The sequence below is a fragment of the Rhea pennata genome, chromosome 5, assembly GCF_028389875.1.
Source record: "Rhea pennata isolate bPtePen1 chromosome 5, bPtePen1.pri, whole genome shotgun sequence".
NCBI classification, from domain to species: Eukaryota; Metazoa; Chordata; class Aves; order Rheiformes; family Rheidae; genus Rhea; species Rhea pennata.
In genome coordinates, this window is record NC_084667.1 from 11911530 (window position 1) to 11928457 (window position 16928).

Below are 16928 nucleotides of genomic sequence, written 5' to 3' on the forward strand. Positions count from 1 at the left end.
AGATTTCATGAGTAGGTCGTGCACAATACATTAATCCTTTTGGGACTGGGAACTCGCTTTGAGTATGTGGGTACTATGTATATAAAATTCAGATTCATGTAACACCTTTCTTCCGTCAGCCTATGCCTTGTCTCAGGGGGTCTCACGACCCACTTCTTGTGGTACTGCCTAAGAAATCCACTTGGACAATGCCCAGGGCATTCTGTGGTCCCACTCTTGCAGGAAGTCTTGCTCCAATATCCACCTGTTCCTCTCTGAGACTAGGGATCAGACCCAGGCAGCTGCTGAAGGAAAGCAACAGGCATAATTGTGGTGATGCTAACAACATGAATAAACAGGATCAGCTGCTGCCTTGAACTCTGAGTGTCACCTTGCTGCCTGTTGTGTAGCTGAAAACAGGGCCTCAGCTGGTCAAAAAGTGTCATCTACTGAACAGTGAAGTTCAGCCCAGGGCTGCAAGGTTATGACAAAGCAAGTACAGCAGCTTCCTGGGAAGGCCTCTGCTGCTGGACTGAGCTCTTGGAACGCGCCCAACCGCTTTGTCAACGATGCAGCCATGAGTACTTCTGAAGAAAGCGATGTTTGGCAGGCGCTTTGGTATATGGTACTATTGCTGTGAGTAGAGCAAATGCTGCTTATCACATGCCCTCAAGAACCATCAAAGGAAGCATAGACGTCTCCTATTACTGCTAAAACAAAAACCGAGCGCCATATGGGCACTAGAAAACATAGCTCCACTGGCAGCAGAAAAAGATATGAATAATTCGTTCCTCCGATGCCTCCTCTGTGCTCCGTCCGCTTAGGCTGTTCAGGATGGTGTCTGCCGGAGAGGCAGACAGATCTGCTTCCAAACCAGTGGGGGCACAACCCTGCTGACTGTGTTCACCGCTCTGCTCAGGCTATTCTCCATGAAGCTGTGACTCCTGCACTGTTGTTGTCACATCCTTTAGGTCACAGAAGTAACATCATCCTATGGGCTGTTGGTTGGAACTCTTGTAACACCAACAAAATTGAGATGTGTCCAGTAATGTCAGCCTGGAATTGGCTGTGAGGTAAGAGAAACAAGCTAGGACCGAGACTGGAAACACTGACTACTCTGTCCCTTTTTGCAAAAGGGGCTGACTCTTTTGTGTTGTAGTGGTTTGCTCTTGTAAGAGAATTCATACCGTATCAGACTGCTCCTGGCTCCGTCTTAACCGAGAAGTCCAGGTTTCCTCTGCTAAAAGTTCCCTGAGTACAGTAAGGATTTTTCTCTCTCTGCAGAGTGATTTAGTGGGGAAAAAGAAAGTGTTTAAATGACTGGAAATATGTAGTTTTTTGAAACTTACTTGCTAGTGGGCATTTGTCTGATTAGTAACCAGACAAATGGTTGGAAACCTTTATCACAGAATGGTTGAGGTTGGAAGGGACCTCTGGAGATCATCTAGTCCAACCTCCCTGCTCAGCAGGATCACCTAGAGCATGGTAGACAGGATCACGTCCAGGCAGGTTTAAAATATCTCCAGAGAAGGAGACCCCGCAAGCTCTCTGGGCAACCTGTTCCAGTGCTCTGTCACCTCCAGTAAAGTTCTTCCTCATATTCAGGCAGAACTTCCTGTGTTTCAGTTTGTGCCTGTTGCTTCTTGTCCTGCTGGCAGCGGAAGCTGAGAGGCGCTGAGGACTTCAGGGCTACAGAGCCCGAGTTCTCCTGTGAGTCTCCAGTGAACTACTCTGAGGTCAGGCGAGAGGTGCACTGGGAGTTCAGAGTGAGAGAAGGCTTTGCTGAAGATTCATTCAGCAAACACACGTGTTTAGTGGCAGGGCTTTTTTTTTTTTATTCCTATTTTGCTCTTTCCCTCTTGGTGGTCAATATGAAGATTCCTTCAGGCATTTCACATACCCAGGTTGCAGCATATATGCCATACTGCAGACTTCTGAGCATTTTCCCCATCTTCCTTCAGCATCTTCCAGGGTTACTTTTGGCTATTAGGCTTTTACTGAGAGACATTCAGATTTTTTTGTGTGGGAAAAACCACCTGTAATTAGCAGCTGCTGCAGAAATGACAGAGTTCTTAAAATGAAAGTTTAACCTTTGCATTTACAGCTGTCTTGTGATGTCCTCTCCCATTTTCAAAGTACTTTAAATGTTCCTATTCAAAAAAAAAAAAAAAAAAAATCGGAGGAAAGGAGCTGAATGATTTTTTGGTCAAGAGAAGTCACTATAACTTATATCCAGAAGAGCTTTTGGCTTCTGATTTAAGTAAACTAGCTGAATTGCTCTAGCGTGAGCCTCCTTTGGATTTGTCTTAGTCCAGAAGCTGAGGGAAACCTTGGATGGCAGATAAAGCTGAAATCCCTCTCTTGTCAACTTATGAGACAGATTTGGAACAGTCCCCACTGAAAGATGCAGTAGAAACATCCCAGAAGGCTGCCCAGCCTGATTGAAAGGTTAGGGCAGGTTTCACAGAGGTCCCTGAAAAAGGAGAGGTTTGGTCCTGAACCGGGTAAAATGTGTTTGTGGGTGCTCCTGTGGTCTGGAAAAGAGGGAGAAGAGGATAGATTAGAAGAATATGGCACTTACCAGTGAAAAAAGTAGACAGGGAAACGGAGCAGGTTGTGGATTTGTGGTTTCCATAGTGATGTAACTGTGGAAGCTGTTGTACTGCTGGGCTTTGCCATGCTGCAGTTCATAGCTATAAGTATTCAGCTGTCATGCTGGGGAAATGTAAATATACATTGAACACAGAAATGCCTGAAAATGCAACTGCATATTTGTGATTTATTATATCTGTTGCATTCCCTGAACACGCAATGTTGGGAAGCTTGGCCCCATCATAGCTTGTTTCTTCTTCATCTGTTGGTAATACCGCAGTTCTTGCTACCAGTGAGTGATATATTGACCTGTTTTTGTTGCTTTCTTCTCTTCCCTATATACATACGCATCCCACACCACTGATGCCTATCATGGGAAGAGTGAGCAGAGAAGAGTCTCTGCTCACCCACACTGGTTTCAAATACGCAGTGATCACAAAGCGTATACCTATCTCTTTCAGGACACACTAACTGATCAGAGCACCACCCAGTGAAATTTGGACTAGTGTACTTCATGCTATGCCACAAAAAGATGGGCTGCATGTGTCACTGAATCATAATTTATTTTAGTGGAGATTTCTGGAGGGTTTTAACAGTCAAAATATCTGACCTTTGGGGCATTTTTACATACAGAGAAACCTAGTTGTGACTGTAAACAGTTGCATTTGAGAACATTTAAATCTGGCTTTCACAAGAAGCTGGCATGCAGAGTTTTTCATCATTGCAGCTAATGGATTATCAGTGGATCATGGAAGTGGAGGGAGAGAGCATGCACAAGTGCAAATGTCAGATGTACACCTGCACATGCACACTCTTCAGACAATTGTACATACACCAGTCCTACCACCCATGTACATAATCCAGTCTTTCTGTTCCAATTCACAGGCATCTGTGCCCATTTTAAAATCATTTGGTGTGAAGACCAAAGGCCTCCCTTGGTCACACACACACCTTCTTTCCTCCCTGCCCTTTACTGGTACTGCTGCTGGATGCTTCTCTTGCTGTCTCACCAAATAAAACTCCCTTACCTTGGACATTTGTTTTGCTTGTCTGATGGATGTAATGGGTCATTTCTCTTTATAGAAGGAAATGTTAATTATTTTCTGAAGGCTAATTAGGTTGCTAATGAGAAGCTGTACTGCAGTAATATTTCCTTTAATTACTCACTCTTAAGTGCTGTGTAGAACAGTTTATTGAACATGCTGTTAAATACAAACGCTTGCATCTGCCTCAGAGATGTACCTTCAGGCTCCTTGAAAGAAATGCTTTGGTAAATCCGGTAATCCATGAGACGCAACTGAGACTGGTGCTGGAGCCACCTAGTCATGCAGCCTCTTTGCGTGAATTCAGTTCTTTTGGAAGTGAGTGACTGCAGTTGCTCTTTATTTCAGTAATGCCTGATGGCTTTCAGCAGTATCAGTGACCAATTGTGCTACCTGCCAAACTAATCCGTAGTTAGACCTAGCTCTCTCATCACATGGTTTAGTCTAATTAGCCAGATGGCAGCCAGAGGCACAGAGAGGTGGAGTGACTAGTCCAAGGTCATGCTGCAGATCACTGGCAAACCTGGTAATAAAACCGATGTCTTAATAAAACATGAGTGTTATGTTAGTGCAGTGCACAATTTAGCCCCTCTTATTTTGGGGGGAAGCCTTAGGGCCAACGTAGTTGACTGCAAGACTTGCTTTGGCTGGTTTATTGCTTCTCTCTGTTTTTCACCCTTAATTGTAGAAACCTCAATGCCTTTTACATCTGTCATGAGAGAGCCGCTGCTCTAGATGGTATTCTAGTTGCGGTAATCCCAGAATGAGAAGTATTAGAGTGGATCTCCAGAATCCCCCGCTTCTCTGGGAAGGAGCTTCACCTTTTCTACGGCAGCCCAATTTTGTAGCCCAGTCCAAGACCTAAGACTTCGTCCTAGTTCCATAAAGCATCTTTTGCCAGATTTCTGCTGTGCTCATAGTCAGAGTCCTGGATGTCAGCACACACCACACACCTTAACTCTGCCAGGGAGAGCGATGAAGGAAGGCTGCTGAGCGGTGGCCACTTCCAGGGATCAGAAGGAGCTGCCTGTGCTCATACAGTGGTCAGAGACCCAGTCAGAGGAGTGAAGATCTGTGTCAATCTCACGCTCCAGTGCAAAAGATCATACTGTGCTATTCAGGTGTCTACATTGCGTGACCATGAGAGTGATTTAAGGCATAAAGTGAGAAGTACCAGGGAAAATTATTTTCACCATGGAATAGCAGAGGTCACCCTCCAGTTCTTAAGTGTTTTCAAGAACAGATGGGTATTGCTAAACAACCTGTCTGTGCTCCACATATCTGCTACAGCCTTGGCTGAGGCACATTGATTTAAAAATTCATTTTGCATATGCAGCATTTAAGTTAACTTTGCACATCATTACAGCTGAAGGAATGCTGGGAGACAGTGAAGAGACAGCGAAGCAGGTTGTTTAGCTGCAGCATATATGCAGGTCCTAAGTTAGTACAGGCAGAAGCACAAAGAACGTATTTGAAAAAAGTCTAAGTAACTACTTGGGACACCTTCGCATTGGGATAAATTGTTGTGCAAGGCAGTGGAAATGGGGTTGTTTGGTATATGTGTAATGTCATGAGTTCATTGCTGTATGTATCAAGACTAGTTACTCTATGCAGGCTCAGGCTGATACTTGTTAATTTTATCAGTATTTTTCCTGTTTTAGCCTTGGTAGGAGCTAAAATATTCTTACTTGTCCTACTGACAGTACATTGCTGAAAATAGGCAGCACATTGCATTGCCTTCCCATCATATTTGGTACCCGTTGATTGTCATAAAAGTCCTTACATGTTGCAGATACGTGTACCTCTAGAAAAGAATGGGCAAAATGCCCAGAATGTGCCACTCCAGGACTGTCAATAAGAGATACATGATTTAGGGACAAAGATGACAGCTCTTAGGCATTTTATGTAAGCAGGGACAACATATGCTGCCTCTCCATTTGCTGTGGGTCACCTGATGCTCTATTTGTTGAGCAGATTTTAAAGATGGTTTAATGAGAATTTGGGTTAATTTTTGTTGGCAGATTTTGGTGGCCAGTGTGAGCAGGATCAAACTGTTTCATTTAAAACTAAAGGATTCTATTCTAGTCTTATCACAAGATCATTCCCAACACACAGAAAAGAACTGGCATCTTTGTTCAGCTGCCGCTTCACCCAGAGATATGAGGTGCCTACTGTTGCCTGGATGAAAAACAAGATAAAGGAAAATAAATCTTCTCTAGCTGTTAACTACCAAGGGAGCCTGAGAAGACGCAGCTTGTAACTCGGGTACCTCCATTAAGTGCCTGAAGTTCATAAATTAATTTGGGCTTGTGTATAGGGTGGGAGAAAAGTTCATATGAAATTCAAAAGCTGTTAAAACTGTGTCATACAAATGACCTGTTTGTTACAACGGTGCCATGCCGCAGTAACAGCATAAGGCGGCCTTCCTGGAGGCTGAATCTCAATGAACACGTCTCTGTTAGAGGCAATTCAGTCCGTATTCATGAGAGCTCTGCACCTGCGCAAAGGAAGGATCAGCCTCTCCTGCTGAACTAACAACTAGCTCTGTCTCCTGAGATAACAAATGGTTGTTTAGAGAATATCTTGGGCTTTTATCTCAGGAGCTAGCAAAATAAGAAATGAAAACCTAAGTCAGAAGCTAAGGGCACCACAACTAGTAAAGAGCTAGGTGGCAAGTCCTTAAATTGACAAGTCATTAAATGGGCAGGATACTTCTGCCATCCCTGTCCAAGACCATTCTGCCTAAATAAAATAGGGCAGTTGCATGGTAACTGGGTAAAGCATTAAATTTACAGTTCAATAGGAAGAGGTCGAGTGAGTTGCTGTTCAGCTAAAAGGCCTCGACAGCTGCATGAGCAGCCGAAGGGGCAGGCTCACTGTTGTGGTGGCTTTGTCCCACTGCAGAGCGTGGTGTTTTGTCTCTGATTCTTCCTCTGGTTGTGCTTGCCAGGCCCCATGGGGAAACTGAGTCCTTCCTACCAAATGCTGAGGGCAGTAAGTTCCTCTGACAAGTCCGCAGAAGTTAGTGGGCAGTTTGGTGCTTGAAAGAAAGAGACACGAGCAACAGGAGGTGTTAGGAAAGAACAGCACTTCATGGCGGGGAAGTAGTTTTCTTACTACTTCCTGCAATAAATTCCTGTGTGGTATAAGGGCTCTGTAGCACCGAAGCTGATAGATAGCATCTCTTCCAATTTTACAGCTGAGAGCATGTTGTAGGATTTAGCCACTAGGCTGCCGTGAGGCTTCAGAAATAAGCCTCTCATGGGAACCAAGCGAGGTGTGTTACAGCTCAGTGCTGCCTTCTCGTCAAAGATCAAGGGCGATGTGGTTTGTAAGGAGAGGCAGTATGTATTGCTGGGTCAACTGATATTGCTGGTGGGGGAAGGAGGAACCAGTGTATTTCAGATGCTCAGGCTGTCTTTGGGCTCGAAGCTGTTTAAAATTGAGCATCAAGTTTCAGTCTCTAATCTGACCAAAGTAATAAGGTCAAAGATACTGTGAATACAGTCTGGGTCTGCAGTGGCTGTCCCTGGCACAAGCATTTTGCTTATGGAGCCTAGCACTGGGGAGAGGCTGTGAACATCGCAATCCCAGCTACCAGACAGACAGAGACACTGGGCCACCAACTTCTCCTTCTGTGCCCGTGTGCCCATGTGTTCTGGAGGCCGCTGTGTGGCCTTCACAAATATTTTTGTGGTTGGTGGAATGACTGTCCAAAGGCAGCTGTGCTTTTCTTAAATGAACAAAGTTCTGACAGTGACAACATGAGTTTTCTGTGTTATGCATGAACATAAGTGATCTGGTCCAGAAGGAGCAACTTCTAGAGACAAGGGAGAGAATCCAGAGGCAACTAGTGCCTGGCCTCTCTTCCACAGTGGCCAAGGTTTTGGGCTAAATAGTGCCTGTGGTTAGATTAAGAGGATAAATTTGTTTGTCATTGCAGGGTGCAAGGGATTCAATTGTTTTAGCAAATTTCTTTAGAAAAATCTTTTTTTCCCTCCTATTTCACGAATAATGTTAGTGTTTGGGACAGATGGACACGAGGGCAAGATCTATCATTTTTGAGCCTCCACAGCTACGTGTGCTGCTAGCCTATAGCTGAGATGGCTGGAGACGGCGCATAGGAGTCCTTTGCCTGCTAGTGAGACTTCCATCAGGGTGCTAGTGAAATGAAAGCCATGCCCCACAGCAGTGCCACGTTAGTGGACATGGGTTTTAAAATAGTTGTTTTCTCTTTCTGTAAGGGCAAAACAGGTCAGTGTAGATGGTCTTGCTCACTTCAGTCATTTTCTCTTCTGTCTGCTTTCAGAGGCTGCTTCACTTCGGACAGGAGGGAGTGCTGAAATACAGAAGCACAGAGTAAACCCCTGCCTGTGGAGCAGAGTAGAACTTTCTTTCTTTTGAACTAGAATTATGTCTTATATCAGGGAAAGCTGTTACCAATGTAGCCGTCTGGGCAGAGTCATCTGAGAGGAGATTGATAGAGAAACAGTCTTGACTTACCTTGGCACCTTTTACCATAAGGATTTTGTCAGCTGTCTGACAGTGTTTGCAGTCAAAGATAAGCATCTTTTATTTTTCTCTTAGTGCTCTCAGGAGATTATTTTTCATAACAGATCAGCATTTTTGTCCATATCCCACCTTCTCCTGCTTTCCTCCCACCCATTCTTTTGTATTCCAGCAACTCTGTTTCCAAGCAAGATTTGCAAAGAGCAAATCTCTCCGAAGCACAGCGTTGTTCTGTATTGCCGTGCTAACTCTGCCATTGAGCAAAACTCTTGTTTCTTTACTCCAGCTGTACAGGTTCATCAAGCACTGGTGCAGAAAGATGATATGGCAAATGTCCTTTTGGAATACCCAGCTGTCTTCTGATTTTCATAGCTAAACTGCTCCAGTGTACCTCCCACAAGTCTGTCTGGTCTCTGTTGTCCTCCTTGGCCTGCCCCATCTCCTCTGATTTAGATGCCTTGTCCATACCTGAATGTTGCATCTTAGCAATTGCTCAGCAATTCAGCAATGAGAGAAAATTGCCTCTCTTTTCCAGGCTGTTTTTCATGCCCTGTTGGGGTTCCCAGGCAGGCTGGTTTGGAGGTCTCTGTTAACTTGGGGCTGGCAGCCAGAAGTGGGGTGGAACACGTAGCCACATTTTATCTTGTCACTGTAGTAGCTGCAGGGAGCTCTGGATCTTCATTATTATCTGCTTAGGTGACGCTAGGGATGAGGAAACTGTGATGAGGTTACCTCACTGACGTCTGCCACCTGAAAGCTTCTGCTACTAATGTACTTACAATTTTACTTCTGCCTGTGCATTATTCCACATTTCCCTTTACTGCACAAGTCAGAATCTGTCCATCCTACTCCTTTTAGATCTATCTTCTGTTCTTATCTTGCAAAGTTTTCTCAAAATCAGTTATCTTTAGCTTTTCTCCCTTTCAGTGCTTCTGTTCCCTCCTCCTAGAGGAGCCAACACACAACTGAGAGCAATTTTAATTGCAGGAGAATCTCTCCTCTTTCCATCGAGGCAACTATATATGTGGGGTCAAATTCAAGTCTCCTTTGTGACTGTACATTGATCTTTTGTGACTGCTCCATCCTTCCATCTTCTGTGTGGATTAATGACAGGAATGAGGAGGTGAGTAGTATTTTTACCTCCTTACTGAGGTTAGGATTAGAGTTAGCAGTTCTCAAGGATTTTTCCTTTTGAAGTGGAAACTTAATTGCCTTTTCAGGTGTTTTGCAAGTAGCTGGTATTAACATGATGCAGTTACTTCTCCTTCAGGACTGGTGGAATTTGTTGGGTGCTAATCACAAAAGATCGTTTAGAATTTTTCAGAAGCCTAAATGTGTACATCAGGTCTGGTATAGGGGATGAATAAGAACAAAGTCTCAGCAAGTACCATAGCCACATACTATTGGATCTGCAAAGTAGTCAGAAGCTGTGGTACTGCTTTATTTCATGAACTGGGCAGCCCTATCCTATAAAAAATTAATCCCTGGACTCTAGGCATTCAGAAGCAGCTGATGTTACCCCATGCACATACATGTAGATTTTTCTGTCCTGTGTTAGGAAACCTAACATCTTTTATTTATGTTGACTGATAAGAATAGGCTAGTTTTGAAAATGCTATTCTGTGTCAGTGTAATAAATCTGTTTGCTGGTTTTATCAGGGAGACTGTTCAATAGAGTCTAACCTTATTTGAACATACTGCAGCCACAAAAGGAAATGTAGGTCCCAAACTCAATGGTAAAGGTGGTAGAGCTGCAAGACTGTTCTATGCAAGATTGCCTATTTGTGTAGGTGCATGGAAGAAAGATATAAACTAGTATCAAATGGAACCACGTTCAGCAGGGTTGTGTAAAGGTTCAGGCTAAGCGTGCGCTGTGAAGCCATGCTAAATGATTGGCAGGCTGCAGGTAGGAATCCTGAATGCAGTAGTAAAGTTTGTGAAAGATGACTTCAGCATAAGAATGAGTATAGTCAGAGGAAAAAAATACGGACAAAGTTGCTTCCCCTAGAGGGGAAGGAAGGGTGAATAAAGAAAACATGACTTCCAGAAATGATGGATGGGTAGAGATAGACTGGCCAATACCAGTTCCACAGGGAGCACAAATGTTGAATTATTCTTTTATTTAAAAGAGGGTGTAAGTGGTCAGTCCACCTTTGAGAGGTCTGATTTCAATTGATTTTCCTTGTGGGAGAGCTCTCTGGTGCTGCCTTCCTGGGAAAGAAAGCACATAAACAGGTGAATAAATCTGATTTGAGGGGAATCATAAACCACTATATGTTAGAGGTTTATTGTGGATCTGATGCTTCAGGTTTACGAGAGAGAACAACGTGGGGCATGCATAAAAATGAAGGTGATGTGTATGTAGTTGTAACCCAAATCGCAGGCTTCCTGGTACCTTGAGGAAATAAAGCACTAAAAACGTAAGCTGCCTTTTGCAAAGATGCAAAGTGCCCAACACAACAGAGGAGCGTGCCTGCTGTGCAGGAAATAGGCTCTAAGACCTAAGTTTTTGGCAAATTACTCTGGACAGAAAAATATGAGTATTCTATGAAGACAGATACACCTGAGCAATAGCAGTTATAGGCTGCTCGTTGGTCTTTCTAAATGGAAATAAACCTGAGTGAGAGAGAATAAAATTCACTCACTTTATAAAGGCTTGTGTACTTGGGATATTAATACAAGGAGAAGGAAAGAGTTCTCTATGGCTGTGCCTATACCAGGAACTTTTAGGAACTGATGTTTTATTCTCCAGTAAATAAAACCCCCAAAGTTAGCCACTTCTACTTTACCTTTAGCAAACTAGGAGAGGGTGTCTTGGATCTGTCAACAGTTCTTTTTTTTTTTTTTTTCGTCTTTTTACATGCACTGCTCTTCTTCATAGATTTAAGCGACTTGGATTGTGCCACAGTATTAGCAGGGCTAGGAATTTCTATATTCCTACTTCAGTGCTTTGCTCACAAGGCGCTTTTGTGCCAAGCTTCATTTTCAATGTGAAATGTGTTTGGATTTTTTGTTGCTCCTATTGCCAAGCCTGGCTTTCCTCCTTTGCTTGCTGATTCTGGCGTGGTACTGCAAATTGTTCAGAAGAGCTGGGCTAAGTGTATTTATTTGTTATTGTAGAACTGATACTGACCTCTAAGTTGTCCAAATCAATTTATTATTTTAGGGTTGTTCGTCAAGAGTGGACTCTTGCTAATTGCTTTTCATGTGGTTCAGAAAGAGGATTGTGGGCATTTGCTAAGAAAAGGAAACCTTTTCACAAAAGAACTGTCTGAATTTCCAATTTCCATTACGAAATCATGTAGGGTAGGTGATGCTGATAATGTTCTCTCCTTAATGTTGTGTCTTCTTTAAGTCTGCTGGCTCTCTAGTGACAGTGGAAAAATATTGATTATGGCAAGATGTTGTAAAGTCGCAGCATGTTCTCAGGATGAATTCTGTCTCTCTCTGTTGATCACTCTGTTTTGGGTTGCTTTTTTACTAGTAAGCCGTGATGTACAGTATGTTCTTTGAATGTCAGGTTTGATGCAATCAGCTGATACAGCATGTAAGCTCAAGCTTTCAAAAACAGCCATGCACTTTGATGGTCACTGTACTCGAACGTGCAGTTTGAACGGGCCAACCGTCAGGAACTCACTCTGGAGCGCACCGTTCCCCAGCAGGAAAGTTTGAACACTCAGACCTAGGCCTTAAGTTACGGACTGTAAATTTCTGGCAGCTTTTCAAAAGCTCTTAAAGCTCAATTCTGTTCTTACTGTAGAGAATTAAGGTAACCTGGACTGATGCTAAAGGTTTATTTTAAGATGAAAGTGAGTCCAGCAACTGAAACCTCAAACGGGAGTAAAGCTGATACAGATACTCAAGGTGAACTCTGCCCCCTTCTAGCGTGTGGTCGGCCTGGGGACAGACCATCCTTAGCACTAGCCTCCAGCTCTGTGCTGTTAAAGCCCTGCCTGCTCCTACAGTGGGTTCCCGGCTTCAGAGCCTCTGCTTCTTGCTGGGGCTGCTTCAGAGGCACTTGGACCCTTGCTGGACACTTGCTTGTTCTGGAGCCGTAGTATCAGGTGGTGCTGGGGACTCAGAACAGCTTTTCCAAAGAAGGGAGGACAGTAGCTAAGGCACAGAGGTGGTCTAGCAATAGGTTTTGGGGAGGATGTGACCTTGCCAGAAAAAGATGTTGGGGAGATTCTGTGATAACACTTCAAATGCAATACTTTTTTTTTAAGATGTCAAGTTTAAACTCAACCATTTTTCACAGGTTTGTCATGTGAATCTGCTGCTTGCTTGACTCTTGAGAGCTCTTAACCAGGCACATAGGAAGGATCTGTCTCGGTCACTGTAAGTGCGGAGCTCCTGTCTTGATTTGCCTCAGGTTTGCCACTCAGGTTAGAGCGGTCACGGTGGGCTAAGGCCCGTTCTAGTAAGCAAGGAAATGTGTGGGCAGGGAATGGGAAGTCTCAGCTTTCTGCATTTCCACTGCCATTCAGGAGAGCGCATTAGTCAGAAAAAAACATTTTTTATGTGAACAGTGTATTCATGTTTTCTCTTTGTTCTCTGAAACGCTTCGCCCAGTGCACTCCCTACCACTCCCCTCCCGAGAAAATCCTGCCTTTCTCCTCCTCACTGTGAATGGTGCCTTCTGGGCAGCCCCCTGCAGAGACATTCCTGATAAGAACTACACTTCCTCATCCCTTTGGCTTAGTTTGGTAATTGGATTAATTTAATCTTCTTTTGTCGTCATTCTGTTTTACTGTATCCCAATTCTCTTTGGGATGGATTTGAAGGATAGGCAGAGATCAGAGGCTGCCAGTAGGTGCAGAATGAACTGGGCAAAGGAACCAGGAGTGGCTGGGAAATCATGCCCCTTGCCAAGAGCATAAATGAGGGGAAAATACAGGTTAAAAATGGTCTATGCTCACTCACAATACACTGTGCATTGGTTGAACTCTGAGGAAGGGAAAGAACTTAGACCCTAATGGAATTAGAGTCCAGAGAGAGAAGCAGCAAAGACAGATTAATACATCCAGAACTGACCAAAATCCCAGGGCTCCAGGACCCCTGTGAAAGTACTAGGAGTAAGGAAGGTACATCAAGTCTGCATTCAGAGACAGTGGTCTGTGATGCACTTTTAGCATTCATTGCAAAGCTTGATTAATCTATTTGCTGGAACTATTCCACACTTCAGTACAGTCGAAATTCTATTTTCTAAGCCACAGTTAATTGAGGCTCTCAGTTACCTGAAAGATGAATATCTCCTCAGAGTTATGACTTCAGCACATAAGTACTGCTGAGATTTTAGTGCATAAATATTTAAACGCTAATGAACTAATGTCTTGGGGCCAAATCCAGCACTGGTGTTCTGTAAATCTTTATTTCTAATGGTTTGTGTAGTGTTTATATGAAAATATTGAAGCTAGATTTGCAGCACATTAATTGAATTGGTTGGTTGCAAAGGCACACTCATTTGGTAGCGCTACTTGCAGGGAAGATGCAAAATTAAGGAGAAGAAAAATTACATTTTAAAAAGTATTACCCCAAAACACATGTTGATTTTCATTGACACATCCTTGTGTTTGCTCTTCTTTGTTAAAGCAAAAAAGCCCCAGATACATGACTGATTCTCCAGCTCTTAAACAAGAGTGGATACAAAGATATATCAATGAAAAATATCTAAAAAGTCATGAAAAACAATTCTATAAGTACTGTTTGAAAAAGGGACAGGGAAGGGGAATATCAGAAGCAGCAGAGCTGAAGTTCGAGGAGTGGCAGGTACCATGCATTTCAGAGTTCCACCTGTGGTGGAACAAGGAGCCGACAGAATTTGCAGCCTGAGGCCCTGGCTCGTCAGAGGAAATGTCTTGTGTGGCTTTTATTTGTGTTTTTTGTTTATTAACACTTCAGGAATAATTCAGAGTATCTTAACTAGGGCTTAAGTAAGACCCGGAGACAACCTGAGGCACTGATATTCCCCCCCCGCCCCCGCAGTGCTCGTGCGTGACAAATCTGCCATTATTTCTTCAGTCGTCCAGTCCATCACTTGCCTTTTGCTTGCCTGGGCTACGTCAGCTGCAAAACCGAATGTGTTAGTGCTCCTTTTAGCACAAAATGTCTGACATGTTGGAAAGCAGTCCTTAGAGCAGCTGGGGATTTATCTCCTTTCTCCTTGCTTTGCCTTGTGTATCAGGTTTATCTGTATCTTACCTCAGTCCAGGGGATGGTTAATATTCAATAAGGAGTTGGTATTCTAAAATTTAGAAGTATAATCTCAGTGTTGTTACAGCGTCCCTTTTCCTCGCAGCCCTAGACCAGAGCGTCCTGCCCTGATCTTCAGAACGAGACCTCTGTAGAGAAACACGGTTGTTTGTACTGTCCGTCTGTCAGGCCTGTGATTTGAAAATGCCTTTTTTTTTGCTGTGAGTGTAGCAGATGGAGAAGTTTGGGGTTCCTGCACTGTCAGGAGTGTTGCCCACACAGGCAGTGCCAGGAGAAGTTCTCGGACTGCATGTTTCTTGGCTGATGTGTAATTTCAATATACTCGCCTTTTTCCTTCTAATTCTATCAGCAGGTTGGAAAGAAGGTCTTACTGGAGAAAGACAGAAAACTTCAGTGCTGGCTTAGCTCAGTTTTGCTAATCACGTACTGTTTTGAGGAACTGTTTCTTCAGTTGCTTGAAATATAATTTGTTGTTGATGAAAAGTATTAATTTCATAGCTTTGAACTTGGAGGCTCCCTGTTTTCCACAAAGTAGCACAATGTGAGCAGCAGCATTACAAGTACTGGCATTCTCGTGCAGAGGATTGGTGAGGAGCTCGATCTCCATGACTTGTTTCCTCTCTGCTGAGGCAACTGCATAGCTGGCAGCAGCGTTTCTGGTTTTTGGGAAGTCAATGTCCATCCCAGTGTAACTGCCTCACTGATACACAGCACTTGTTTTCCTTGAGGGACTAAATAGCTGTCATGTGTTCAAGCTTTTTGATCTATGTTACTGTCACTCCATTAGAAGTCTTGTATCACCAAGTTTAATTATCTCTTTTAGGCTCTTCACAAATCTGCATCTCTTACTGAATCCAGTCTTGGCCTTCTGTTTAGATCCTTTTCTCGCAAATATTCTGTAACTACTTCTCATCATGGTCTTATGCATGCATTGCTGCCAAATAAAATGACACTTCTGTCCTTCTGCATATCTGTCTTTAAGGACTTTGCTTGCATTATTGTTTAACAGTGACAAGCCAATTTGATATGGCTTAGAAATGAGACATTTGGGACAGCTGCAATTTTAATTACTTTGTAAATGCTCTTGTAGCCATTAACTTGTGTAGTCTCCAACTTGTGCAGTGATGTAATATAGCTCGTTGTATTTCAGCCTCAGTATCCTCTGTTCCCTTCCATTTCCTACTGTATACTTTCTGTCTTACTTCAAATGAAGTATTTTGCACCAGGAGCTGTGTTGAGTTATGGGTTTGCTTAGTGCCTGGCACATTGGAACCAATTCGTGTTTGGGCTGCCACAGTTCATCTGCTCTGTTTCAGGATGCTTTTAATGGACAGGAAGCCAGTGACGACTCTTTGAAGCATATCATAAGAAGGAAGTTCCCATGCAAGCTCAGGTTGATTGAGACAGTAGAAGAGAAGTGCTGAGACTTTATCAGCACATTGGTGCTTGTCTCCCTGCAGTCATGGCGAAAGGGTCAGGATTCAAAGGACAGTCTTCATAAGGGATTAATCTCGATTGCAGAGGCTGTCCCAAGTCTACATCCAGATATTAGTCATAGACTTCCAGTGTAGGGGCTAGATATCTGTTTTGCAAAATGTAAGAAAAGCGGAGAATAACTGGGTAAATATTAAGCATTGGTGTACAGTACCAGGAAAGAGAGAGATCTTCACTGCACAGAGAAACTTATGTGGTGCAGAACTGGCCATGACTTGTTGGATACATTTGCTGGAGTCTTTGGCTTTGGTGGGCAGGCATAAGGTAACGGAAATAACTAGTAAAGAGATCACTGGGGGAAGAAGGGAGAGATTGAGAGGAAAGGACCTTTGCACACTTGGACAACCTATTTTGTTAAAGGTTTAGCTTTGAAAACAGATTTCCAAAATTATAAGGAAAACTTGATAGACAGTACTGCATGCTGTGCATGCTCCCAACTAGTGAAATTTAAACACATTTTCTGTAAAGACATAGAGGGAAGGGCAAGGAGATAGGAACACCAGTGAAAAAGCTTAGAAAGACTGACTGAAACGAGAGGAAAAACATACAACCATTGGCAGTTTAGTGAAAACATTCTCTTCTGCAGAGAATGACAGTTCTGTGTCTCCTTTGCACCCTACCTAGTAACAGACAGGACCTCCTATCTGTTAGATAGGACCAGAAAGGCTCTGCTTCTTTCGGTGCCTGTATCCTCAGATACAAGAAGTTTCTCCCTTCCTGCTGCTGTTGTATATCCTCATTCTGACAAAAGACAGGCACAGCCCACTTCCTCCTTACCGTTTTCCCATTCTCCTGCAGCTCTGACTACTGGTTTGCTCTTGAAAATGTGTGAAAATGGGGAAATGATATGAAGATTCAAGGTAAGATCCTTCTAAGCTTATTGGCTGTGCTTGAAAATTAACCAACATTATGTTCCTAAACTGTCATTCTCATCAGAGAGGAAGTTTGCCCTTATGCACCAGCCACTTGTAGACTGTGGGAAGATATGCCCCATGCACGTTTATGTGACACCTCCACAGTTGTCTTGGAGCATCTCTTGTGACTGAACTATTAGGAGACATGAGGGAATTTCTAGTGACGCCTTAGTCTTTCACCCAC

General features: G+C 43.4%; 1 protein-coding gene across 10 annotated transcripts in view; it reads left to right on the top strand.

Moving 5' to 3' along the window:
* TMEM229B (transmembrane protein 229B) overlaps positions 1 to 16928 on the top strand; it is a 31504-nt gene that overhangs the window by 11806 nt on the left and 2770 nt on the right. For 9 of the 10 annotated variants that reach the window (XM_062577206.1, XM_062577208.1, XM_062577207.1 and 6 more), the window contains one exon: positions 16629 to 16690. The exons of the other annotated variant lie outside the window; for it this stretch is intronic. The gene's annotated coding sequence lies outside the window, so the exon portion shown is untranslated. The remainder of the gene's footprint in view (positions 1 to 16628; positions 16691 to 16928) is intronic. 10 annotated transcript variants of the gene reach the window in all.